This window comes from Pseudorca crassidens, chromosome X (genome assembly GCF_039906515.1).
Source record: "Pseudorca crassidens isolate mPseCra1 chromosome X, mPseCra1.hap1, whole genome shotgun sequence".
Lineage (NCBI taxonomy): Eukaryota > Metazoa > Chordata > Mammalia > Artiodactyla > Delphinidae > Pseudorca > Pseudorca crassidens.
In genome coordinates this window covers 1,129,213-1,155,505 of record NC_090317.1, presented here as the reverse complement: position 1 = coordinate 1,155,505, position 26,293 = coordinate 1,129,213, and the positions used below count along the sequence as shown (strand labels likewise).

Genomic DNA, 26,293 nt, shown 5'->3' with positions numbered 1-26,293 from the left:
TACATATTGTGTAAGGTTTATGCCTAAACATTTCTGTTTTTATGCTAATGTAGATGATGTAGTGTTTTAAATTTCAAATTCCAATTGTTCATTTCTGGCATATAAGAATGCAGCTGAATTTTGTATATTATTAACTTGGTATCCTGAAGCCTTGGTATAATCACTTATTAGTTTCAGGAGGTGGGTTTTTTTTGGGGGGGGTCAATTTTTCTACATAGGAAGGCATATCATCATGTACAAACAAAGGCAGTTTTATTTCTTCCCAATATGTATACATTTTATCTCCCTTTCTTGTCTTATTGCATTAGCTATGACTTCCACTACAATGTTGAATAGGAGTAATGAGGGGGAACGTCTTTATCTTGTTCCCTATCTTGGGAGTAAAGCATGCAGTTCCTCATCATTAAGTGTGATGTGAGCTGTAGGATTTTGAAGATGTTCTTTATAAAGTTGAGAAAATTCCCCTTTATTCCTAGTTTGCTGAAAGTTCTTATCATGAATGGGTGCTGGACTTTGTCAAATGCTTTTTCTGAATTTACTGATATAATCATATAGTTTTTCTTTTTTAGCCTATTGATGATGAGTATCATTGATTTTTGAATGTCAAACCAGTCTTCTATACATGGAATAAATTTCACTTGATTGTGGTGTATAATTCTTTCTATACAGTCTTGGATTGAATTTGCTAATATTTTGGGAGGATTTTTGCTAATATTTTGAGGGGATTTTTACATCTATGTTTTTACATCTATATTAGTTTATAATTTTCCTTCCTAGGGAGGAAAAGGTCTTTGTCTGGTTTTAATGTTAATACTAGCCTTATAGAATGAATTAGGAAGTGTTATCTCTATTCAATGTTTTGGAAGAGATTGTAGGAAAATGGTATCATTTCTTTAAATGTTTGGTAGAATTCACCAATGAAATCATCTGAGACTGGTGCTTTCTGTTTTGGAAGGTTATTAACTGTTGATTCAATTTCTTTAATTAGATGTAAACCTATTCAGATAAGCTATTTCTCCTTGTGTGTTTTGGTAGATTGTGCCCTTCAAGGAATTGGTCTATTTCATTTAAGTTATCAAATTTGTGGGCTAATGTTGTTCATAATATTACTTTATTGTCCTTTTAATGTCCATGGGATCAATTGTGATGGCCCGTCTTTCACTTCTGATATTAGTAATTGCTGTTTTCTCTCTTTATTCTTGGTTAGCCTGGCTAGAGTTTTATCTAGTTTATTGATTTTTTTCAAAGAACCAGCTTTGGTTTCATTGATTTTCTCTATTAGTGTCCTGTTTTCTGTCATTGATTTCTGCCTTATTTTTATTACTTCATTTCTTCTGCATTATTTGCATTAAATTTGCTCTTCTTTTTTTACTTTCCTAAGTTAGAAGCTTAGATTATTGATTTTACATCTTCTCTTCTAGTATATGTGTTCAATGTTGTAAATTTCCCTCTAAGCACTACTTTTGCTGTATCCCACATATTTTGATAAGTTGTATTTTCATTTTCATTTAATTCAAAATATTTTTAAAATTTCTTTTGAGACTTCATCTTACACCCATGTGTTATTTTAAAATATGTTGTTTAATCTCCAAATACCTTGAAGTTTTCTAGTTATCTTTCTGTTTAATTCCATTGTGGTTTAAAAGCATACACTGTATGGTTTTTTAATTCTTTTGAATTTGTTAAGGTGTGTTTTATGGCCCCAAATGTGGTCAGTCGTGGTGAATATTCCATATGAGACTGAGAATGTGTATTGCTGTTGCTGGATGAAGCATTCTATAAATGTCAGCTAGATCCAGTTAATTAATGGTGCTATAAGTTCAATTATTTCCTTACTGATTTTCTGCCTTCTGGATCTGTTAATTTCTGAGAGAGGAGTGTTGACATCTCCAACTATAATAATGAATTTATCTATTTCTCCTTGCAGTTCTATCAGTTTTTGCCTCGTGTATTTTGATGTTCTGTTTTTATGCACATATATATTAAGGATTGTTGTGTCTTAGAGCATTGATCCCATTATGTAATGCTCCTCTTTATCCCTGAAACTTTTTCTTTCTCTGAAATCTGCTTTGTCTGAAATTCATATAGGTACTTTTCTTTTGATTGGTTTTAGCTGGGTATATCATTCTTCATCCATTTACTTTTAATATATCTGTGTCTTTAAAGTAGATTTCTTGTAGACAACATATTGTTGGGTCTTGGTTTTTATTCACTCTGATAGTCTCTGCCTTTAATTGGAGTATTTGGACCATTTACATTTAAAGTCAGTATTAATATAGTGGATTAATATCTACCTTATTTGTAACTGTTCTCTAATCATTGTCCTTTTTCTTTGTTTCTTTTTTGGTTTTCCACCCTTGTTTTACCTTCTTTGGTTTTAATTGTGCATTTTACGATTCCATTTTCTCTCCCCTCCTAGCATATTAATTACACTTTAAAACAAAAAGTTTACATGGTTACCCTAGAGTTTTCAATATACATTCACAACTAATCTAAATCCACTTTCATATAACACTATACTGCTTCACTGGTAGTGTGAGTACCTTATAATAAAAAAATAGTTCTAATTTCTCTCTTGCATGCCTTATAACATTGCTGTCATACATTTCACTTATTCATAAGCTATAATCATCCAATATATTGTTGATATTATTATTCTGAATAAACTTTTTTGTTAGGTCATTTAAGAATAATATGAAAGATTTTATTTTACTTTCATTTATGCATTCTTGAACAATCTTCCTTTCTTTATAAAGCTCCAAGTTTCTGACCTATATCTTTTCCCTTCTCCCTGAAGAACTTCTTTTAACATTTTTTGCAAAGCCGGTCTACCAGTGACACATTCCCTCAATTTTTGTTTTTTTGTTTATGTGAAAAATTATTTCTCTTTCACCTTTAAAGGAGAATTTCACTTGATATAGAATTCTAAGTTGGTGGGGATTTTTCTCTCGACACTTTAAAATTTCACTCCACTCTCTTCTTGTTTCCATGGTGTCTGACAAGAAATCTGTAATTTTTATCCTTGTTCTTCTAAAAGTAATGTGTGTTTTCCTCTTGCTTCTTTCAAGATTTTCTCTTTGCCTTTGATCTTTTGCAGTTTGACTATGATATGCTCAGGTGTATTTTTTTTGGCATTTATCCTGCTTGCTGTTTACTGCACTTCCTGGGTCTGTGGTCTGATGTCTGTTAATAATTTTGGAATATTCTTAGCCTTTATTACTTCAAATATTTATTATATTCCTTTCTCTCTTTCTTCTCCTTCTGGTATTTCTGTTACATGTATGTTACACTTTTTGTAGTTGTCCCACAGTTCTTGTATTCTGCTTTCTTTTCAGTCATTTTTTCTCCTTGCTTTTTAGTTTGGGAAGTTTCTATTGCCGTAACTTTAAGCTCACTGATTTCTTTTCTCAGCTGTGTTCAGTCTACTGATGAGTCCATGAAAGACATTCTCTATTTATGTAATAGTTTTTTTAATTTCTAGCATTTCCTTTTGATTGTTTCTTAGAATTTCCACATCTCTGCTTATATTAACCATCTGTTCTTGCATGTTGTCTACTTTTTTTCATTAGAGCTTTTAGCATATTAATCATGGTTATTTTAAATTCCTGGCCTTCTCATTCCAAAATCTCTGCCATATCTGAGTCTGGTTCTGATGCTTGCCCTGTCTCTTCAGACTGTGTTTTTTTGCCTTTTAGCACGCTTAGTAATTGTTGAAAGATGAATGTGATATAGTAGATAAAAGGAGCTAAAGTAAATAGGCCTTTGATGTGAGATTTTAGTCTTATCTGTCAAGGAGTCAGGCTGTGTTTACTGTTTGATGTAGCTGTAGGCATCAGAGGCTAAAGTTTCCCCTAGTGTTATACAGGAGCCAGATTGGTGTGGTGAAAAGGTAGGAATGAGGGGAAGGGTTCTGTAGTCCTATGATTATTTCTCAGTCTTTTAGTGAGTTTGTGCTTCTGGGCTGTGACCTTCACAAGTGCTATAGGCTGGAATTGGGTGTTTCTCTTCCCCCACCTGGAAGAATAGAGGAGTCTGGAGTTGGATATTTCCCTTCCCCCAAATTATTTAGGCTCTGGTAAAACTCACATTAGTTAGGCTCCAGTAGTTTCTCTTGAGGGTTGGGCTTTGTTAAGGAGAATAGAACAATCCGGGTGTATTTCAAAATAGTTACTTTTCCCCTCATCCTGCTGGAAGCATGAGAGTATTTTTCTCTGAGAACATGGTAGGGCTCTAAGAGGTAAAACTCATGCAAGTGTTGGGGCTCCCCTAAGGCTAGACCTCCAGGATTTTTTAATCTCTCCAGCTAATCCATGCTCAGGGTCAAACAACTAGCCAATTACCCTTTAAGTCTTTCTAGCCCATACTGGCTTCAGTACAGTTTCTGCCCCCACTGAGCTGTGATTCTCTATATCCACCAAATGTTCCAAATATATCTGAAGAACTGGAGGTGATAGGAACTTACAGAAGTTCACTGTGGCTGGATTGTGCAATGTGACTGGGGGTGGGGGTAGAGGGCAAAGTGGCAAAATGTGAAGCCTTTTGCTCTGAATTAAGGAGTTTGGAATTTATTCTAAGATAAATTAGGAGCCATTGAAGACATTTAAGCAGGTGAGCAACATGATATGAATTGTATTTTAGAAAAATTCTTTACCTTTAAAGTGGAGAATGAATTGGAATAGTGAAACACAGGAGTGAGTTTAACCTTATATTATTGCCACCTCTAATTTCTATTTTTAATTAAATTTGAATTATCCAAGTAATATATGAATCCATTCACCTAAAAAAAGAATGAGTATCTAAACCTCACCGCTTATACAAAAATTAATTCAAAATAGAGCATAGACTTAAATGTAAAGTGGAAAACTGTAAAAAGTTTTAGAAGTTAACATAGGATAAAATTTTTGAGACCTAGAGATATACAAAGTGTTTGTAGACATGACACAAAAAGTGAAATCCATAAAATAAAAAATTGATAAATTGGACCTCATCAAAAATGAAACTTTTGCACTGTGAAAATAATGTTAAGAGGATTAAAAAGCAAGGTGCAGATTAAGAGAATATATTTGCAAACCACATGTCTGATAAAGGACTTGTATGTATAATATATAAAGTGGGCTCAAAACTCAACAATAAAAATAACTAAAAAATCCAAATAGAAAATGGGCAAAAGACATGAACAGACATTTCACCAAAGAGGATGAATAATATACATATGGTTAATAAGTACATGAAAAGAGGTTCAACATCATTAGCCATTAAGGCAATGAAAATTAAAACCACAACGTGACTGTATCAATTTACATACAGCAGAAACTAACACAACATTATACTCCAAGAAAGATGTAAAAAATAAATAATTAATTTAAACATTAAAAAAAATAAAGTTTTCCCTGAATCTCAAAAAAAAAAAAAAAACCAACCACAATGTGATATCATCACAGACCTATTAGAAAAGTGCAGATGAAAAATAGTGATAATACTAGATGTTGTTGAGGATACACAGAAACTGGATGTTTAATACATTCCTGGTGGGAATGCCAAATAGTAAAGCCAGTTTGGAAAACATTGTTGCAGTTTCTTATAAAACTAAGCATGCAATTACCATAAAACCAAGCATTTACCTTCCTGGACATTAATCCAGAGAAATGAAGACTTGTGTTCATATAAAAACCTTTGTAAGAATGTTAATAGCAACTTTATTAATAATAGAAAAATACTGGTAACAATTCAAATGCTGTACAACAGGTGAATGGTTGACCAAACTATTTTACATCCATACCATAGAATACTACTCAGCAATGAAAAGGAATGGACTATTGATACATACAACTAGCTTGATGGACTTCAGGGTTTTTATACTTAATGAAAAAAGCCAATCTCCAAAAGTTACATACTGTATGCTTCCATTTATATAACATCCTCAAAATGACAAAACTATAGAAATGAAGGACAGATTAGTGGTTGCCAGGAGACAGGGAAGAAGGTGGTGTGTCATAGGAGGTGAATAAGAATACACAGAAGTAACACAAGGGAGTTCCTTTATGGTGCTGGAACAGCTCTGTATCTTGATTGTGGTGAGGATTACACAAAATTATACATGGGAAAAAATTACATAGAACCAACACACACACACACACACACACACACACACACTCACACACAGATACAAACTTAAAAATGATGAAGACAATAAAGTCTGTGGTCTACTTAACAGTAATGTACCAATGTCAAATTCCTGGTTTTGATAATTGTACTACACTATATAAGACGTCATCATTGAAAGAAGCTGGAGGAAGGGTTCACAGGATTTTATAGACTATTTTTGCAACTTCTTACTTCAAAATTAAAAGATTTTTTATAAAAAGAATTAAGACATTACAGATAAGTCTAAAATCCCTTTTGGTCACTATCCCTGACTACATTCACTTCTTCCCCACCCTAGAAGCCACTAATGCTGTGAGTTTAGTATGTATCCTTCCATAATTCTTTTTTTATGCACACATATGTGTACTCATAAAAATATATGTAAATATATAGTATTTTGTGTGCTTTTTTCTACATAAATGTTATATGGTGTGTGTGATTCTGTAACCTGTTTTTTTTCACTGAATTTTACATTTTTAAGATATTTTCTTATTGATACATATAGCTTTAATTAATTTATTGTGACTGCTTTATGGCATTCTATTGAATATATAATTTTTTGTTTAACTATTTCTGTATTGTTGGACCTTCAAGCTGTTTTCAAATTTTTGCAGTGTTGTAGAAAATATTCTTGTACATGTCTCCCAATGTGTTTTCTCCAAGGAAGAAATGGAATTGGTGTGTCACAGGTTATTAACATTTTCAATTTTAATAGAACTGCCAGTTTATATATGCTGATTGGCTGTACCAATTTATACTCCCACCGTTTTCCTATACTCTTGATAAAATTAGATCTTATCTTCCAAATATAACCTATATAAAATCAATCCACCTATGGCAGTCCCAGCATGGAGTCATGTCCAAATAAGCATTTGTCTAAAATCCAAAAAGAAATGTAAAAAAATTACCTTTGTGTGTTGCCTTTCAAAACACACGGCAAACTATCTTTTAAAAAATAATTTTCACCCATTTACTTCCCCAAATTCCCACTTATTATGGCATAGCAGATACTCTAATCTCTTTCTGCCTCTCTCAGAATTACCTAAAACAGTCATATCTAGCCCAGGTTAATATTTTCTTCTTTTAGTAATTGTCTACACTTTCCAATGTAAGTCAAACAAATCCTGGCATGTTTCATTTCTCTTAACCATTATCCTGATCTTTGGAACAAAGTCCAGGAACAGAGTGTGCAAGGACAAAATTCTCTTTGGTGGATGTATGAGAAGTAGAGGTTGTAAATATTTTTATTTTAAGTCTTTTCTTATCTTACACGCTTATGTAAAATGCAAGATTAGTTTTAAGTTTGAACTTTAAGCAAGAAGAATGTATTCCCACAAGTGGAGTTTAAAAATTCCTCCCCTATGTACACAGTACACAGAGAAAAAGAAAAAGAAAACAGCTTTCAGGGAGAAAACAGATAAGAAGTGCTCAGATCAGAACAGTTGCAGCAAGAAGTATTAATAAAACACTTTCTAGTTATGATTACTCTACTCATACAGTTTCTGTTTCAATTATTCTGAGCCCTTCAGCAGGGCTTTAAACATTCCCATGATTGGTTAACAGATATTTCTAGAGTTCCTGCTGTGTGCAAAGTCCAATATTGTCTAGTTTGTGAGAAAGGTGGAGCAAGTGAAGATTAGGAGATATGGTGTCTGCTCTTAGGGACTTTTTAATTTAGTTTCAGAGTGTCATTGTGGTTAAGACACACAAACTGAGGTCAAACTGCATGGGTGACATGACTTCACCACCTATTTGTGTGATCTTGGGTAAGTTGTTTTAGCTCTCTGAGTCTCAATTTCCTAATTTATTCAAGTAATAATCATACCTATCTCATAGATCTGTTCCTGATATATCTTACATGAAGGGAAAATAAAAACATATCTTTTCTCTGATTCTCACTCACTTCTCTATCAGGGACATGCAAGTCAAAACCACAGTGTGATACCACTTCACATCCACTTGGATGGCCATAATGAATATTTTTAATGAAAATAACAAGTGTTGGGAGTTCCCTGGTGGTGCAGTGGTTAAGAATCCGCCTGCCAATGCAGGGGACACGGGTTCTATCCCTGGACCAGGAAGATCCCACATGTCATGGAGAAACTAAGCCCATGCACCACAACTACTGAGCCTGCGTACTGCAACTACTGAAGCCCATGCACCTAGAGCCCGTGCTCTGCAACAAGAGAAGCCACTGCAATGAGAAGCCTGCACACCACAACCAAGAGTAGCCCCTGCGCAGCAATGAAAGACCCAACGCAGCCAAAAATAAATAAGAAAAAAAAGAAAATAATAAGTGTTGGCAAGGCTATGGAGAAATTGGAACCGTTATACATTGCTGATGAGAACATAAAATGGTTCAGCTGCTGTGGAGAACAGTTTGACAATTCCTCAAAATGTTAAACATAGAATTGCCATATAGCACAGCAATTGCATTCCTAAGTATACACAAAAGAAGTGAAAACATGTTTTCAAACAAAAAGTTGTACATGAAAGTTCATAGGATTCTTTTCTAAATTTAATTAATTAACTAATTAATTTTGGCTGCGTTGGGTCTTCGTTGCTTGTACATATGTGTGTGTGTGTGTGTGTGTGTGTGTGTGTGTTCCATGGTAATCCTACAGTAGAAATTCCGGCTAAATGCTAAGAGTAAGTAAAAGTGTTGGAGAAACAAGAACAGCATGAACAGGTGACATCCTATGACAATATGTGTTTTTGCAAGGGCAGTCAGACACAATGCTGTCCAGAAGATCTCCTGAGGTAGTTTGTGGTTAAGCAGCAGAAAAATGTCCCCTGCTTCCTGGGGTGACTGGAGTGATGTTTCCTTGCAAAAATCCTGCCATCTATATCTCTGCAAAGTGTGCTGTTGGTTTCACTTTGGATTCCAAGGGAGAGGGGCTTTTCCTGGCAAATGCAACTTAAAATGTTTCTCTCAGTGTCATGTTATACAGAAAACACTAACCCCACAGAGAGGATTAGCCACACACACACAAACACACACACACACACAAACCAGAGGAAAAAAGTACTACATGAGCACAGGCCAGGACACTAAAGTCAAAGAGACAGAGCCACAGCCTCACACAACCATTGCTCACGTTGTACAGAGCATTACTAGAGGGAAACAAAGTCTTCCACAGAAACCTCCTGTACCACTTTTAGGAATGGCTTCCTTTGGCTTGGCCTGGGGCCACTCTACCAGTGGATTATTTCATAGTAGCCTTTATAGGTAATACCTAGATTTTCAGACTCCCCCAATTCATTGGATTGAGTCTTAGGAGCTCTTTCTGATGTGTGTCTGATTCAAATTGTGTTTTAGGAAAACATGGAATCAAGGAAGAGTATGATGGTAAAGTACCAAGTGCAAAGCTCCTTTACAAACTTCCGATAGTGTCAGAACTCATATCTAAGGAATATAGGAACACCTTTCAATTCCTAGTCCCTTCCCACCACTCAAACATTCCTTATGGAGAACAGAGACCCAGTGCGACTTCAGTCCCAGGAGCAGCTCTAGAGAAAACTAAGCTGGAGAAATTCACCTTATCTCAGACCAACTCTAACTCCCTGAATTTTGTTTAAATCAAAGCTAGTCAATTAGAAGGGGTAAGGTAGTTAGTGTTCCATAGTGTTTAAGGTTTTCCTTGAAGTAGTAGTAAAGGTCCTTGACTTATTACTTAACTGTTTATGTCAGTAAGGGTGCATCAGAGAACCCCCTGTTGTAATTAAATTACATCACTACTAAGGAGCCCATAAGACTGTGGGCTGGTTCAAGGACCATCATGAGGTGCAGATACTGAGAGCCACTGACAGCTTTTTAGAAGTGCAGCTTAAAGCAACCAGCAGTAATAACAGACAAAAACTTCTGTTGATGGGAGTCACCTGTGAGGGCAGCAGCTAAATGTTCAGGCTTGGGTGATCTTACTGTTCTACAGTACCTGGCTTTGTCTTCTAAACAAAAATCATCCTTCACATCAGGAAAGAATATTGATATCTAAATAGTCTTGTAATTGAGCAAATAGAGTAATTTGACCTTGAGCAATTTTTTTAACCTCATTGAGGATCAATTTCCCCATTTGAACATAACAGTACTTACCTCATAGGTTTGTTGTGAGACTTAATTGAGACAAAATATGTAATTAACCTTGCATAATACTTAGTACATAGTAAGCACCAATAGTTATTAATATTATTATTTTCACTAGCAAATTTAGTAAGGCTGAAGGCTCTGAAACACTGGGTAGGAACTTGAGCCAGCCATAGAGACCTTGAATTGTAACCTGGCCTTCAGATTTCTCATCAAGAGGGTGGGACCAGGAATAAGAGCTACACTTGGCACAAATCCAAACTGCATGACTGCACAAACACTGTAACTGTTCTGTATTCAGACACATTTGAAAGGATTTTTCCAGCATAAATTTCTAAATGTGCTGCTTGTTTTGTAATTCAATCTAGGGCAGCAGCAGCAGCAGCATTGCTATCATTATTTACATTTCTGCCTCTCAGTCTTGGATCCAAGATATTTGCAGCAGTATGAATTGGTGCATAGCAAAACTCTTCTCTTTTCCTAAAAAAGTATTTCACATTACTTTCATTTATACCCATACACAAATAAATATTAACAATATTTTACATTGATTTGTTCCAGGGACATTTGGTCAAAAATAATTTATAGAAATAAACTGTCTGATCCAGACACTATAAAGTAGTTTGACATTAAATTCTTCCTATTGCTTTGATTTTAAGAAATTTTTCAGTAGAGGAGAGCCTTGTTAGCAACACATTAACTTTCTAATATTATTATTTTTCTCCATCTTAATGAACAAAAGACAATACAAAGACCTTATAAACAACTGGAAAATCTCACCCTCGATTAGTTGTAAATTGGAGTAAAACAAATTTATTTATGTATTTGTTAAGTCTTAAGATGGTTCTAATAATGGCCAGTTACTTTTCACTCTTTGCTTTATCCTGGTTGTTTTTGGAGTCTTACATTCTCTAACATTAATAAATAACTGCACATCTGCATTAGTGTTTCTTCACTAGGGTACGTTCAAGTTCTGGAAGGACTAACCTGGCTGGTCTACAATGGACTGCTGCAACAACCCCGGTAAATGAATTCCTGCAGAATCTGCAACTAGCCTAGACTAAAAGCATGGGAATAAATAGTTTTTGAAAGATGAATGATTGAACAGTCAGGATTGTTCTATGTAAGAAGGCTACTGGGAGTCATTCTACATACAAGGTTTCCAGGGACTATATTTCAGTATTTCTGCCTATATTTCTAGTTACTCCTTCTTTGAATCTTTTAATGTCTCCTCTTGGCTCCAAACTGTGGATCTGGGACCATATATTTCTCCAAGTAAACTTTCAACCCTCAAGTGCCCTCAGTATTACATCATTTATGAAGGATAACAGAATTTTTTTTCTAAATTAAAGGGGAATCACAAGGCCTCACACTTAATAGTTCCTGATTCAAAATTAAATTTTCTTCCTTAGATGCCTAAATTACACCAGCACACAATTACAGAATCTTGCTTTGAAAAGGACCCTAGAGCTTAATCTAATTTTCAACTCACTGCAGGATTCATTATTATAGAATCACGATAGTTTGTAAATCAGTCTCTGATTGAGTACTTACCTGATAAAGAATACTGCATTAGTTGTTAGAAAAGTATTTCTTAAAATTTTCTTTGAGTAAAGGTTCATGGGTTCCATGTAAGGAGAGATCTTTCTATTTTCATTTAAAATGTCATCCTATCAAATTATCTCTAAATAGATAAAACATAGCATATTTTAACAGGAAGTATTCCTAGTATTTCTATCTCCGCTAATCCATACTCCAATATGTTGTCCCCTCTTTCAAGCTATTGCAGCAACCTAAACATCAGTGTCAAAATCAGAACTGCATTCTCCTATTACATTAATAATAATTTTACAGTATGGTGGCAGGAAATGCACTTTCAGTTCACTGGCTGTAGCTATTACACTATGCGGAAACGACTGCCTGGAAGGCAGCCAGGTCCCTTGGCTTAAAGGCCAACCCTGAGGAAGGCAGAAGGTAATACAAGAAGGAAAACTATGCCACCTGACCAAAAGCATTATTGAAACACTCTAGAGCAGGGCTTCTCAACTCTCTATGGTGAAGGAGCATTTTTTTTTTAAAACCCAATCTGCCATTGACTTTTGTAAAATAGGAAATCATGCACTTGGATGTAGCAGCAATGTCAAAATATGCTAAAAATTTTCTAAATACTTACACTTACTGTTTGTATATTTGATCAGTATACTTATACTTGTATGATTTGTATATTTATCATACTTATGTCATGAGGTTGGTAACAAACAGTTTTAAGACTGGTATTAGTCTGTGGAACACACACTGAATAAGAAAGGATGAGAATTATGTTTGGCAACCTAATCCTTTGAGTATAGTTCAAGTGATATGCTAGTTCAAGCTTCCCTGCTGCTGGTAAACACCAAATGTGTGTATGTTAAATACAACTTGATGGGCATATTTAAATAGATAGTAAACACCTGGTTATGCAGATCATATCAATGAAACCAACTGCCATTTATAAATCATGTTTAAAGTAGTTAAATAATGAAATCTTGGCTAATCAAATGCATATGGGGAAAATATGTTTGCCCAGTGGTAGATTGTATCAAATATCATTTTTTCATAGTTAGATAATTAACAGAAATTGAGTTTAAGAAGTGGCATGGCCACACAGGCAAAAGAGAGACATCACAATAAGTAATTTTGCCAGTAGAACCCTGAAATAGCCCTAGGTCAGAGGTAGCAAGGAAGGAATGGGAATGGGCCATAGGATGACAGATGGTGTATTTAATTAAAGGACTGAGGAATAATTACATGAATTCCCCCCATTCTGTCACTGGTGTTTGCACCAGGATGAAGACTTTTAAATGAAGAATTCGGACATTGAAGGCTATCAGATTGGGCTGACCAAGAGGGCAGTACCTCATGGAACGTCTGCCTGCTACATGGAATCAGTAGACTGATTAGAAGGTAACCATCCACCATGAAGGGGCAACTTCTTGTTTTATCCCTGCTCCCATGTGCAATGAACTAGGGATGTACCAATCAGATTCTGCATTAACTGCCAAGGGAACATGAATTTTCACATTTACAGAGGATATGAATTCCAGCCACAAATACCTTTCAATCTAGGTCTTCATGTGTAAATTATACACAGGCAACCAAGAACCACCAAATATTTCGTCAAAAGTAAAAACATTAAAGAGAGTCACCAGACTCAACAAACACAATAACTAATTTCTAAGGAAATAGTAAATGATGAAAACAGAAAACAACTATAAATATGTATAAAATAGTATTTAGAGAAAGATTCATCTTACTCATAGAATATATCATTAAATATCTCACATTCATAAAATAAAAATAAGCTCCTATTCAAAAAATAAAATAGTGTTCTTATTTGTAAACAATTTCATCCATGCAGGCTAGTCTAAGCATAAGGAAATATTTACTGAGTGGCTACTATGTGCTGGCTACTCTTTTAGACATTGGGGATACAGAAGTGAGTGAAAAACACAAAAGTCCCTGTCCTTAAGGAGATTATATTTCAGTGGGAGACTAGAGACAACAAAGAAGCACATGATTCAGGTAGTGATATCGAGTAAGGGAGACAGCAAATGACACACAGACACACATATGCATACCCCTGTCATTTGTAGATGGAGTGTTCAGAGAAGGCCTCTCTGATAAGGGTAATAGTTGATCTAGGAATTAAAGGATGTGATGAGGTGAGCCAGGAGAATAGAGGAAAAGTTTTCCAAGCAAAAGGAGTGTGTGGGTTTCTTGACTGATAGTAAGGAGATCAGTATGGCTTCAGAGGAGTGAGTAAGGAAGATTGCTAGACGTTGAAGTAAGAGCAACAAGAACAGGCCAAATTATAGATTCTGTAGACCATTGTATTTTGACTTTCACTATGAGCTATATGGAAAACCATTGTAGGGTTATGAGTAGAAGACTGACATAATCTGACTTACATTTTAGCATTTTCACTCTGGTGGCTATGTAGACAATAGCCTTCCAGGGGCAAGGGTAAAAGTAGGGAGACCAGTTTGCAGGTTATTACAGTGATGCAGGAATAAGATGACTGTGGCTTGAGGCAAGGTGTTAGCAGTGGGGATAACGCTGTATGGTCAGACTGGATACATTTAAAATGAAATATGGGTAGGATTTGCTGGTAGACTGAGTCTGGGGCATGAGAGAGATAAGACAAGCATAACTCCAAGATTTTTGCCTGAAGAACTAGAATAACTAAGGTACTATTTATTAATGGAGAAAATAGCAGGAGAAGCAGTTTATTTGTTGGAGAATGAAGAGCAGAGGTTTTGGAGATGTTAAGTAGAAGATATCTATTAAATATCCAAGTAGAGATGTTGAGTAGGCAGTGGGATATATTATTCTTGAGTTCAGGAGAGGGATCTTAGGCTATAGATATTAATTTGAGAGTCCTCTCTCTATATAAGGCATTTAAAATATTCATACTGGATGAGATCAGCTAAGGAACAAGTGTAGATAGAGAAGATAAGAAGAGCAAGGATTGAGTCTTTTGTTACTTCAACATTTTGCAGTTGGGACCTAAAATATCACCAGAGGATAGTGAGAAAAAATAACCAGTGAGACAGGAGGAGAAGAATAATGAGGTGTCCTGGAAGCCAAGTAAAGAAAGTGCTTCAAGAAGGAGAGAGTAATCGACCATGTAAATAATACTGACAGGTAAGATGAAGTAAGATCAAGTAACATGAAAACCGATAATTAACCTTTGAAATTAGCAATATGGGGTCATATTGCTAATATGCTAATATGGGTTATGAAACCGTTATAGCATTGCCAGGCAGCACTAAAGGCCCTCTGAGGTTAATGGTCATGAATTTGAAGCTAAAATGAAGATCAAACCAGTTAACATGGAAACAGAATAAGTGGAGAGTTGGATTTAAGCAGGTTTGGGTTTTTTATCAGGTGAGTATGATGAATGGAAAAAGAGACAAAGGAGTTAATGATATATACCTGGGAGTGATGGTAATGATGGACCATGAAATATAAAGTCAGGTAAGAAGGAACGTGGCAGTAAAAAGAAGCAGGGTCAATAGATTGGAAATCCCAGCAGGGTCAAGAAAATGTTGGTTTGGGGGCATTAGAAAGAGTGAGCAGACAAGATAGGAAGAAATAGTTTGAGAAGGGGATGCTGAGATTGAGATTATATGCATAGTGCAGTTATTTATTAAAAGAAGTCTTGGAAAACCAGTCTTGAGGCTCACTTTCCAGAAACAGTTGCCCAGGACAAATGCCACAGAACTGGCCTGATAAGAAAAACTGTTGCTCCTGAATTAGATGCCAAGAAATTGACTACTGCAACAGCTACTGCTGCCAGCACTGATGCTACTACTTTATTAAGAACTTAACCTTGCCATCTCTGCCATCCTTCAAAGCCGAGTTCCTTCACTACTACCTATTCCAGCAAAACAGAAACCATACAATACCACTGTATGCATGTCTTCAATTCCAAATCAAAGTCGCATATCAGGGCATCTGATTGGTAGAACCTGTCGTATTCCTACATCTTAGTTTCAACACAGACTAGAAGTTTGAGTTTTGACTTCTACATTTGAGATGTAAAAATTATAATGTAAGAATTTCCCAAATATAGAAAGGACATTCATGATATGTTGGTCAGACACAAATATAACAAATGTCTACTACAGAGGTTTTAGAAATTAAAAACATACTTGCCAAAAATTTACTCATTACTAAAGGGGTGACTAGCAGTATGCATGCAACTAAAACCAGAATTACTTAGTTGCACACAGAGATTCTCCCAGAATGCAACACAAAAACCAAAGAAAAGATAAGAAAAATGAAGAGACATACATATCTTTATGAGAATTCCAATATCTATTGAATGAGAGTTTCAGAAAGGAAAGGAAGGGAGGGGAAGAGAAGGAAGAGACAGAGAAAGAGAGATAGAAAGAAGAAAAAAGAGAGAGAAGGAGGGAGGGAGGGAAGAAGGGAGGAATGGAGGGGCAGGGAAGAGGAAGGAATCAAAGAAATACTGGATAAAAAATTCCTTAAACTGAAGAATGACTTAAGTCTTCAGATTTAGAGACCCCACCAAGTCTCAAGCCAGAATAATGGGAAGAATGACATGTGCCTAGATAGATTTTAGTAAAAAAATTAAACTCTAAAGCCAAAGAAAATATCTTCTCCCAGGCACTTTTGTGCAGTGCCTAAGTTACACATTCTTATGAGTTAGCTCTGCTGGATCGCTAACTCATCCCCACAGGAAAATAAACTCAAATGGATCAAAAATATATCAAAAAGTATAAAATCATCAAAATGTAAGATGTATTAGAAGAAAACATGAGGAGATGTGGCACAAAACCTAGATGTCATAATCCCTTAATGGAAAAGATTGATCAGTTTGACTACATAAAAATTTAAAACATTTGCCCATTCTTTTGATTGGGTTGTTTGTTTTTTTGATATTGAGCTGCATGAGCTGTTTATATATTTTGGAGATTAATCCTTTGTCAGTTGCTTTGTTTGCAAATATTTTCTCCCATTCTGAGGGTTGTCTTTTCGTTTGTTTATGGTTTCCTATGCTGTGCTTTTAAGTTTAATTAGGTCCCATTTGTTTTTTGTTTTTTTTTCCATTTGTTAATTTTTGTTTTTATTTTCACTATTCTAGGAGGTTTGAGGTATTATAAATGAAGTTAAAAGGCCAATGGCAAACTAATAAAAAATATAATATATAAAAAATATGTTTATACCAGAGATCATGCCTTAATATTTATATTAATATTGATATTTAAATGTATATATCAAATTCTTACAGGTCCAGAACAAAAAAAAAAACTCAATAGAAAAATGAACAAAGAACATGAAAATACTGTTCTCAAAATGAGACATATAAGTAGCCAACATTTATGTGAAAAAATGTTGAATCTCACTCATATTTTAAAAACCCAAGATTTTTACTTTTCAGGTGGAAAAAGGTTGAGAAATTTGATAATATGCTAAGAATGTGAGAAAATGAGTATCCTTTTAAACTCTTGGTGGCAGTGTAAATTGGTGCATGTTTTTTGGAGAACAATTTGGTAATACTGAATATTAAGCAAAATTAAAATACATGTATTCTTTGTCCCTGCATTTTTACTTTAGAAATTTATCTTACAGATAGACTAGCACAAATATACAAAAATATATGTAAAAGATGTTTATTGTAGCATTGTTTGTAACACGAAAAACCTGAAAACATTCTAAATGTCCATCAGTCAGAGATTAGACTTAGGCACTCTGGCAAAGTGAAAAGGTCTACATGACAGAAGTCTATTTTCATGAGGACTAAAGAGTCTCCCAAATGTATTCTTTTCAAAAAAAAAAAACAGCTTTCTGAGATATAATTCACACACAATAAAATCCACCCATTTAAAGTGAAAAATTCAATAGTTTGTAGTCTATTCATAGAGTTTTGCAACCATCATTAACTAATACCAGAACTTTTTCATCACCCCAAAAAGAAACTCATTAGCAGTCACTTCCCATTTCCCCCTCTCCCCAGCCCCTGAATTCATTAATCTGCCTTCTGTCTTTATAGAATTTCCTATTCTGGAAATTTCATATAAATGGAATCATACAATATGTGGCCTTTTGCATGTGGCTTCTTTCACTTATTGTGATGTTTTCAAGGTTCATCCACGTGGTAGCATGAATCAGTACTTTATTCCTTTCCATGGCTGAATAATATTCTATTGTGTGGATAGACAACATTTTATTTATCCAGTCATTAGATTGATGGACATTTATGTTGTTTCTACCTTTTGGCTATTCTGGATAATGCTGCTGTGGATATTTTTATACAGGTTTTTGTGTGGAGCTATGTTTTCAGCTCTTGCCATATCAGTTGATAACTTCATGTTTAACATTTTGAGGAACTTTCAAACTGTTTTCCAGAGTGGCTGTATCATTTTTACAATATCACCAGCAGTGTGTGAGGCTTCCAATTTCTCCATATCTTTGTCAGCACTTCTTACTGTCTGTTGTTTTGACTTTAGCCATCCTAGTGGGTATGAAGTGGTATTTGTGTCTTGCTTTGCATTTTCCTAATAACTAATGATGTTGAGCATCTTTTCATACAGACATTGACCATTGGTATGTCTTCTTTGGAGAAATATCTATTCAAATCCTTTGCCCATTTTCAAGTCAGTTATTTATTTTTGTTTCTGTTGAGTTGAAAGCTTTTTTTATCTTCTGTGGATACAAGTTCTTATCAGATATATGATTTGTGAACATTTTTCTCCCATCACGTGGGTTGTATTTTCACTTTCTTGCTGACATGTTTAGTAGCAAAAAAGATTTTGATTCTGAGGAAGTGCAGTTTATTTTTTCTTTTGTCATTTGTGCTTTTGTTATTGTATCTAAGAAGGCTTTGCTTAATCCAAGGTCACAAAGATTTATTCCTATGCTTTCTTCTAAGAATTTTGTAGTTTTAGCTCATACAATGGGTCTGTGGTCCATTTTGAGTTAACTTGCATATATGGTTTGAAGTAGAGGTCCAACTTCTTTTGCATGTAGCTATCCAGTTGTCTCAGCACCATTTGTTGAAAAGACTATTCTTTCACCCATTAAATTGTCCTGACAATGGACCATAAATATCAAAGGTTTATTTCTGGACTCTCAATTCTGTTGCATTGATATATATATATATATATATGGGAAAAACCCGAATGAACTTTTTGGCCAGCCCAATATATATATCCTTTTGCCAGTACCACATTATCTTGACTACTGTAGTTTTGTGGTAAGTTTTGAAATCAGAAAGATTGAGTAGTCCTATTTTGTTCTTTCTTTTCAAGACTGTTTTAGCTATTCTGTGCCCCTTGTATTTCCATATAAATTTAGGATTAGCTCATTGATTTCTGCAAAAAATCCAACTAGGGTTTTGACAGGGATTGTGTTGAGTCTGTAGATTACTTTGGGGAGTATTGCCATCTTAACAATACTAAGTCTTCTGATCCATGAGCATATGGAATGTGTTTCCATTTATTTAGGTCTTCTTTAGTTTCTTTCAACAATATTTTGTACTTTTCAGTGTACAAGTTTTGTACTTCTTTTGTTAAATTTAATGCTAAGTATTTCATCTTTTATGATACTTTTGTAAATGAAATTGTTTTCTTAATTTCATTTTCAGGTTGTTCATAGCTAGTGTGAAGCAATACAATTTATTTTTTGTATATTAACCTTATACATTGCCATCTAATTGACTATGTTTGTGTGTTTGTGTGTGTGTGTGTGTGTGTGTGTGTATTTTAGACAGAGAAGTTGCTCAGGAAGTTTGTTACAAATAATAATCATGGGCTATTGGGTAACAGCAGTGGAGAAAAAGTCATTTGTATTGTTGAGTGGTAATTCATTGTATGGATATAACCACTCCACGTCTCATTCCCTGTAATGAGTGCAGAATTTGTAATATATCCGTAAAAATTGTTTGGGTCCTGATAAACTCACAGTCTAACTGGAGGGTAAAGAGATTATCAGTGCCTAAAACTCAGAATCATAATTCAAAACATGCAGAAAAATGAAAGCGAAATCCTTTCCAATTCTTTCATGTTTTACTCCAGTTTCTCTGAATTCCTTCACATTTTGCTTTAGAAAAGCAAAAGTTAACGAGGGTAGTCTTCTTGGTCAGCTGAAAGCTATTTTAGATGCAGTTACCCTTCCCATTGTAACTTCCCCTGTAACTGCTCCCTCGTTAGATGACATACCTACATTTACCTCTCTTGGCCTCTGTTGCCCCATACAAAACTGGGATGATTTTAGTGCCTTACTTGGAGGATTTTTATAAGGATTATATGTATAAAGTATTTAGAATTATACACTGTTAATGAGCAATAAATGCTGCCATGTCCTTAATATTACATGTCAGTCAGTTGGCACATAAGGAAAGAGACATAACTATCTTCAGCCTGTGAAGATTTAAAAATAAGCAAAGTATTTCATTTTAGACTTGGGACATCTGCATTCTCTTGACCTATCAGGAGAGGGGGTTCCTAGGAGATTTTCTTTTTAAAAATTGGAGACATCAAGAGGAAAGTGCCCAGAGGAGATAGTGAAGAATACCAAGAAAGCAGAGAAGAGAAATCGGAAAGAAAAGAAAGTTAGGAGAAGAAACCAAGGAAACCAAGGAGAAGAAAGTAGGTGGTTGGCAAGAGGGGGTATAAGAAGAATAAGGTTCATAAAGGCAGGAGAGAGAGAGAGAGAGAGGGAGATAGAAAGAGAGAGAGGGAGAGAGATGGAGGGAGGAGAGAGAGAGAGAGATCTTGTAATACAGAGCTAAGAGCTTTATTGAAGTTTAACAGAAAAGAAATCCTTGTTTGAAAGGAAGAGACTGGCTATATTTAGTACTGGGTAGGATGTCAGTTCTGAAAATAAACTGCTCCCAGAACCAAATGTAATCCTCTGTGGTGTTGTCACCTGCAGCAGGCTGGCCACCCTGGAACGTGGACACATCACCTACTTCAGAGCTCCTGACAATCACAAGGACTTGCCCCACTTTGTCCCCTTACCCCATACCTAAGTTTTAAGACGTCTGATTAATGTGGAGAAAAAAAGTTACATAGCTGAAGAAAGTGAAGTGTATGTTGGTATATACGTGGAGCAGTGAAGTGTCCTGCTAAGTAAATACCAGAATATATATACATATGTCAATGAAAGAGACTTTCCATAACCACCATACATAAAATAGCAACCAACCTTACCCTCAATTACGTTTGATGGATAAAGGAAAATGATGGGTGGAGTTGTCTGATAGGCTGTTGGATATATGGGTGTAGAGTTCAGCTGGGAAGTCTGGACCAGAGATGTAGAACTGAGAGTTTCCATCAAGGACCATGTGGGACTTTTTGAAAATGCAGATTCTTTGGATCTCACCCAAGATCTCTTGAATAAGAATCTCTGGAGGTGAGGCTTATTTCTATTCCTGATTCATATCCACTTTTAAGCTCAAAACCCATGTATAATATTGCCTAGATTACCATTTAGATATTACATGGGCACCTTGTTAGATATGGCACAATCAGCATGCCATATCTAATGAGTCATTAAGTCTTACTTATTCTACATTCTACCTATCATGCACTTTTCTTCATCTATACTGTCCCTACCTGGATTCAGGGCACAATCATGTCTTATCTGATTTAGTGACAGACTGTATTACAGTTTATCTGTTTACATGTCCATTTACTCTACTAGACTGTGAGTAATGAGAGGATAAGACCACTAATTTATTCATTCAACCAGTATGTAGTGAGGGCCTACTACATGGCATATTGTGTCACTTTCATCTCTGTGTCTTTCCCATCAAGTATACTGCCTAACATTAAGTAGGTGCTCAGTATGCTTGTTTTATAGGATTACATTGAAACTTACTATGTTATAGATGAGAAAATAGGACCTAGAATGAAAAATGACCTGCCAAAGCCACACAGCAGGTTAGAATACTGGAGTTTACATTTCCTTACTCTTAGTCCAGTTTTGTTTCCTCAGGACCACATTGTCTCTCCCTCCTACCTCTCCATACTCTCCCAGGTTATTTTTCTCTCTCTGACTTTTCTGTACCATTCTTTCGTGGCGATATTGCTCCTATACTTGTTTGCCAGCTTCTGTGGAAAAGAAAATAATCATGACCATCCTATAGGCTTCTTGGTTAAGAATCTCTATTTGCTTGGCATTGCTTGATTTATTCTGGCATCATCACTGCTGAATCAGGATGAACATAGGTCAGCTTTTCATCTGGCTCCTCTTGACTCCAGTAGAGTATGGATAGAGCTGGCTTCATACAGGAACTTGTAAGCTCTCAACAGGTTTGGGCTGTATTCCGGGAAAAACAGAATGAGGAAAGACTTTCAAAATTTGTGCAGAGTAGGTGTTTTATGCAGACAAAGTAAGAGAGAATGTGTTATATGCTGAGAGAACTTATTTGATTGGGTTTATGGATGAAGACTCTGAAAACGATTATTTTAGACACTGTATTGGACTATCATACCAAGCTTTTTTTATATATTATGTATTTCACTTGCTACAATTTAATAAAACCTAAATAAGCTCAGTACATTCTAGGAATATGAATAAAATATGTGGGTGGTACCTTCTAGAGAAAATTTCTGCTTTGAACTTCTTCAGGCTATGAGTGCAGGGGACCCTCTTAGAATAGCTTATAAACATGTTGTTTTCACATCTTTGTATCTTTGTTCATCCTGTTATCTCTGCTTGCAATGGTTTTTATTCATTCTCTTATTTATAAACTATTTTCTGAGCATCTACTCTATGCCAGACACTCTGCTGAGTTTGGGAGATTCGGTGACAGTTCTTTATGCAGGCCATCCTCTTGGCTTTTGCACATGCTATTCCCTCTGGCTGTAATGTCCTTCTCATCCTTCGAATTCATATTTAAACATTACCTATTTGAGGGAGCATTCCACAACCCCCTCAATACTGGATTATGTGTATTTCTTCTCTGCTCCCTTCCACAGCACTTATCATCCTTTATTACATTTGTGTATTTGATAGCTTTCCTACTAAATTACGAGCCACTTGAGAGTAGGGATTCATTTATTAATTATATATTAATTAATAATATATGATTATTATATACAACTTAATATCTATATTAATACTATATAATTAATTCATTTATTTTATATATTAATTTATTACTATATCTTTACTCTGTGGTCCTATATTAAGGTAACAATGGAAACAACTGAGATTATTCAACCTTCTCACCTCTTAAGATGATACCTGTCAAAAATAATAATCATGTTAATGATCATTCATTGGTTCAACAATGCCTGCTATGAGCCACTCACTATCTAAGTGCTGGTGATTCAACAACTAAATTTCCTTCTTTCATGGACTTGTCATTCAAGTAGTAGGGAGAGATGTTTACTCTGTGCCAGATACTGTTCTGAGCATTTTACATGTTTTAATTCACTTAATTCTCACAACAACCCTATGAGGTATATTGATAAATTGTACTGATTTTACAGTGAGAAACCGAGGCCCAAAGTGATTAAGTAACTTGGCCAAGGTTATACAACTGGTGAGTTGCAGACCTGATATTTGACTCAGGTCAACTCACTCCAGAACTTACACTCTTAACCACAGAACCCTTTTCTCATCTGCAAATCCCTTCAAGGATTTTTGCTCTAACTATTCTAAATTACTTAATATGCCTGAATATTCCATGTTGTTATATATTCCCTTGCCTTTGAATATCTTGTTCACACTTCCTGAAATGCCTCCCTAACCTATATCCTTTAGACCTTAGCCTAGAAGTCACTCGTTCTAGGAAAAACCTTGCTTAATCACTTCTCTCCCCAAAAGACCACTTTAGGTATCTGTCCTCTTCTTTATCATCCTTTATTATAATTTACTGTCTCCCATTCTAGAAAGTGATTTCTAGAAATTTTATTTGTGCTTTAGGCTGTTATGTTTCTAAAAGACTACTTGCAATTTCTTGATTTTTGATAGTATATCAGGATAGTACAATTATATACAGAAATTGATGTTGAGACATTACAAAATTCACTATATGATACCTGACAACTTGTTTTACAAACTTGTTAGATTCAGTGTATTTCAGAAAATATGCTTTCTTAACTCTTTAGTTAATGGTGTGCTTGTTAGGAAATATATTTTGACAGATTCATTGAGTTGTCCAAGATCATACAGCTAGTTAGTGAGAGTGTTGGGCGCAGAAGTGAACACAGGTCTGCTGTTTCCCAGTCCCAGGCCTTTTTTCTTTTTATAGGCACCTTGCTGACATTAATTCAATTCCAGTTAAATTTGGAGATACTGTCTCAGCACAGATCAACCCATCTCTTCTAAAAGCCAGTGATTTCCAAAAAATAAATGAGTAACCTTAAAGGACACCAGAAAAATCACTCTTCCCTCCAAATATTGTTCTTACTAGTATGTTTTAGAAATATCTAAATTATAGTTTTATAGTGAATTAACCACATCATTCTACACTTTATAGCAACTAGTTGTTCAGATTATTTGTAACATGACAGTTAACTCAAAAAAGCTTTTGAAAGAAGGGAGAGTATATGTAACAGAGTATACTGAATAAGGAGGACAGGACATAGTTGAAAATGTAGAAATAAATTAGGGGATCAGTGAAAACTATCATAGGGCTTTAGAACATAAAGGAGTCTTAGTCGGGGAAGGATTTACAGAGAAATTAGGACCTGAAGGTAGAAAATGAATAAATATATGTAATTCATGTGGAGGATACACATGGTAAGCTGGACTGGTAGCCATGTGCATTGGTATCTGAAAAGAGTGAAACATTCAACTTGTCTTATGTTGAGGAGAGAAGTGGCATGTATATAGTTGGAGAACAACTTGATTGACAGGCAAAGTAATTTAGACTTAGTGCTCTAGGAATTAGAAATAAGTTTTTGAACAAAGGAATAAAGTGTGAAAATAAGCCACATTTAAGGAAGGTATATATTTGGCGCATATCTGTTCAAATTTAAAGCTGGACTTAAAAAAATAAAAGGATTAAAATCATCTCTTCCTTCTCCTACAGGCTACATTAGAGTGAGAACAATTTCTTAATACTCATATCTACTGTTCTTTGAGCACTTACTATATGCCAGACACATGATAAAACTTTTAAATGCAAGACCTTATTTAATGTATGAGAAATATCACAATCCTGTGAAGTAGGTACTCTTGCTACCTCCAGTTTAAAGATGAAGAAACAGGATCCCGAGAGGTGAATTGATTTTCCCAAAGTCAGATAGCTCACAGATTGAGGAGAAAAAATGTGACCCCTGATCTGTTTGACCTGAATCTAGTTAGTACAGCTATTGCACTTAGCTGACATGCAACAAATACCTGTTGAATAAATGGGTGAATGAACATATCAGTAAATCTATCCTCTTCTGCAGATGACCCTACATATTAGCTTTAATGGTTTTCATGATCTTGATAAGCTTAGGTCAATGTTAAAAGTAAGGAAGAGGTTTGAGCTACAAAAGAGAAGAATTTACATAGGAAAATCTCTTGACTGGAATTTCTGATTGCATAGAGATATGGTTTTGGTTAGAAATTATGTATATATATATATATATGTACACACAAACACACAGATATGCATGTATATATGTATGTGTATGTGAGTGTGTGTGTAAACACGTACATACATACACTTCAACAGAACAGTTTGGATCACCTTTGACACACACGTACATGCACATGCAGACCCACATGCTTTCTTTTGTTTTCTTAACCCTCCTGAAAGGGTGTAAATAATAGAATGTCAGAGCTAGAAGGGACTTTAGCAATTGCCCAATCAGATGCCCTCATGTGAATGTAGAGATTGAGGCACTAGAGGGAAAGTAAATTGCAAAGGTCACACAAGGAGTTAGAGTAGATTAAGAATTTGAGTTTCCTAACCCACAGGTTTGTTTTACTTTGAACTGTCACCATTTACCATCTCAGTTTTATAGATGGGGTAACCAAAGTATCCTAAGAATGTTGATGGTCAAGCTCCTGCTACTTGTCCGTTGAAGCAGGACTTGAAATCAGATCTCTTTTATTTTAAATATGAGGCTTGTTTTCATTCAAGTGCTTCTGTCTGGATGCCCAGAAGGAAGACCTTTTCCTATTGAATTAAATAGTGGACTGAAGATAATTTCCAGAAACCTTTGTCCTTCACTTTAAGAGAAAATGGCCAAAGCTGCTTTATTTTCAGAAGGCTGGCAGTCCCAAGGAGGCTCCATGAAGGCAGGGATTTTGTCTTCCTGACTGAATCCACAATACCTAGCACAAAAGAAGGCACTCAAAAATATTTGTTGAATATATAACATACTTTCCCACGAAGGGAGAGTAATGGTCCCCCAATGGATGACGGACGGATAATCATTATTAGTGCTGAAAAAATGGGAATGACTGTGGAAAAGAGGAGGGAGAAACCGTTAAACAAAGGAGAAGCTCGGTGTCTCTTTAGCTGATTGAAGCTGCAATCACTCAGCAAGGGCTGAGTGGCTTGGTAGGACTGCGATTGGCAGAGATATTTAAATGAGGCCTCCT

General features: G+C 35.3%; 1 protein-coding gene and 1 long non-coding RNA gene across 2 annotated transcripts in view; one reads left to right on the top strand and one right to left on the bottom strand.

Moving 5' to 3' along the window:
* LOC137217181 (uncharacterized) overlaps positions 1–14,891 on the top strand; it is a 91,779-nt gene extending 76,888 nt beyond the window's left edge. The window contains exons 3-5 of the long non-coding RNA XR_010940036.1: positions 11,174–11,251; positions 13,054–13,171; positions 14,767–14,891. This is a non-coding gene — a long non-coding RNA (uncharacterized lncRNA). The remainder of the gene's footprint in view (positions 1–11,173; positions 11,252–13,053; positions 13,172–14,766) is intronic.
* Positions 1–26,293, bottom strand: part of TMLHE (trimethyllysine hydroxylase, epsilon) — a 256,921-nt gene that overhangs the window by 145,049 nt on the left and 85,579 nt on the right. The window lies entirely within an intron of this gene.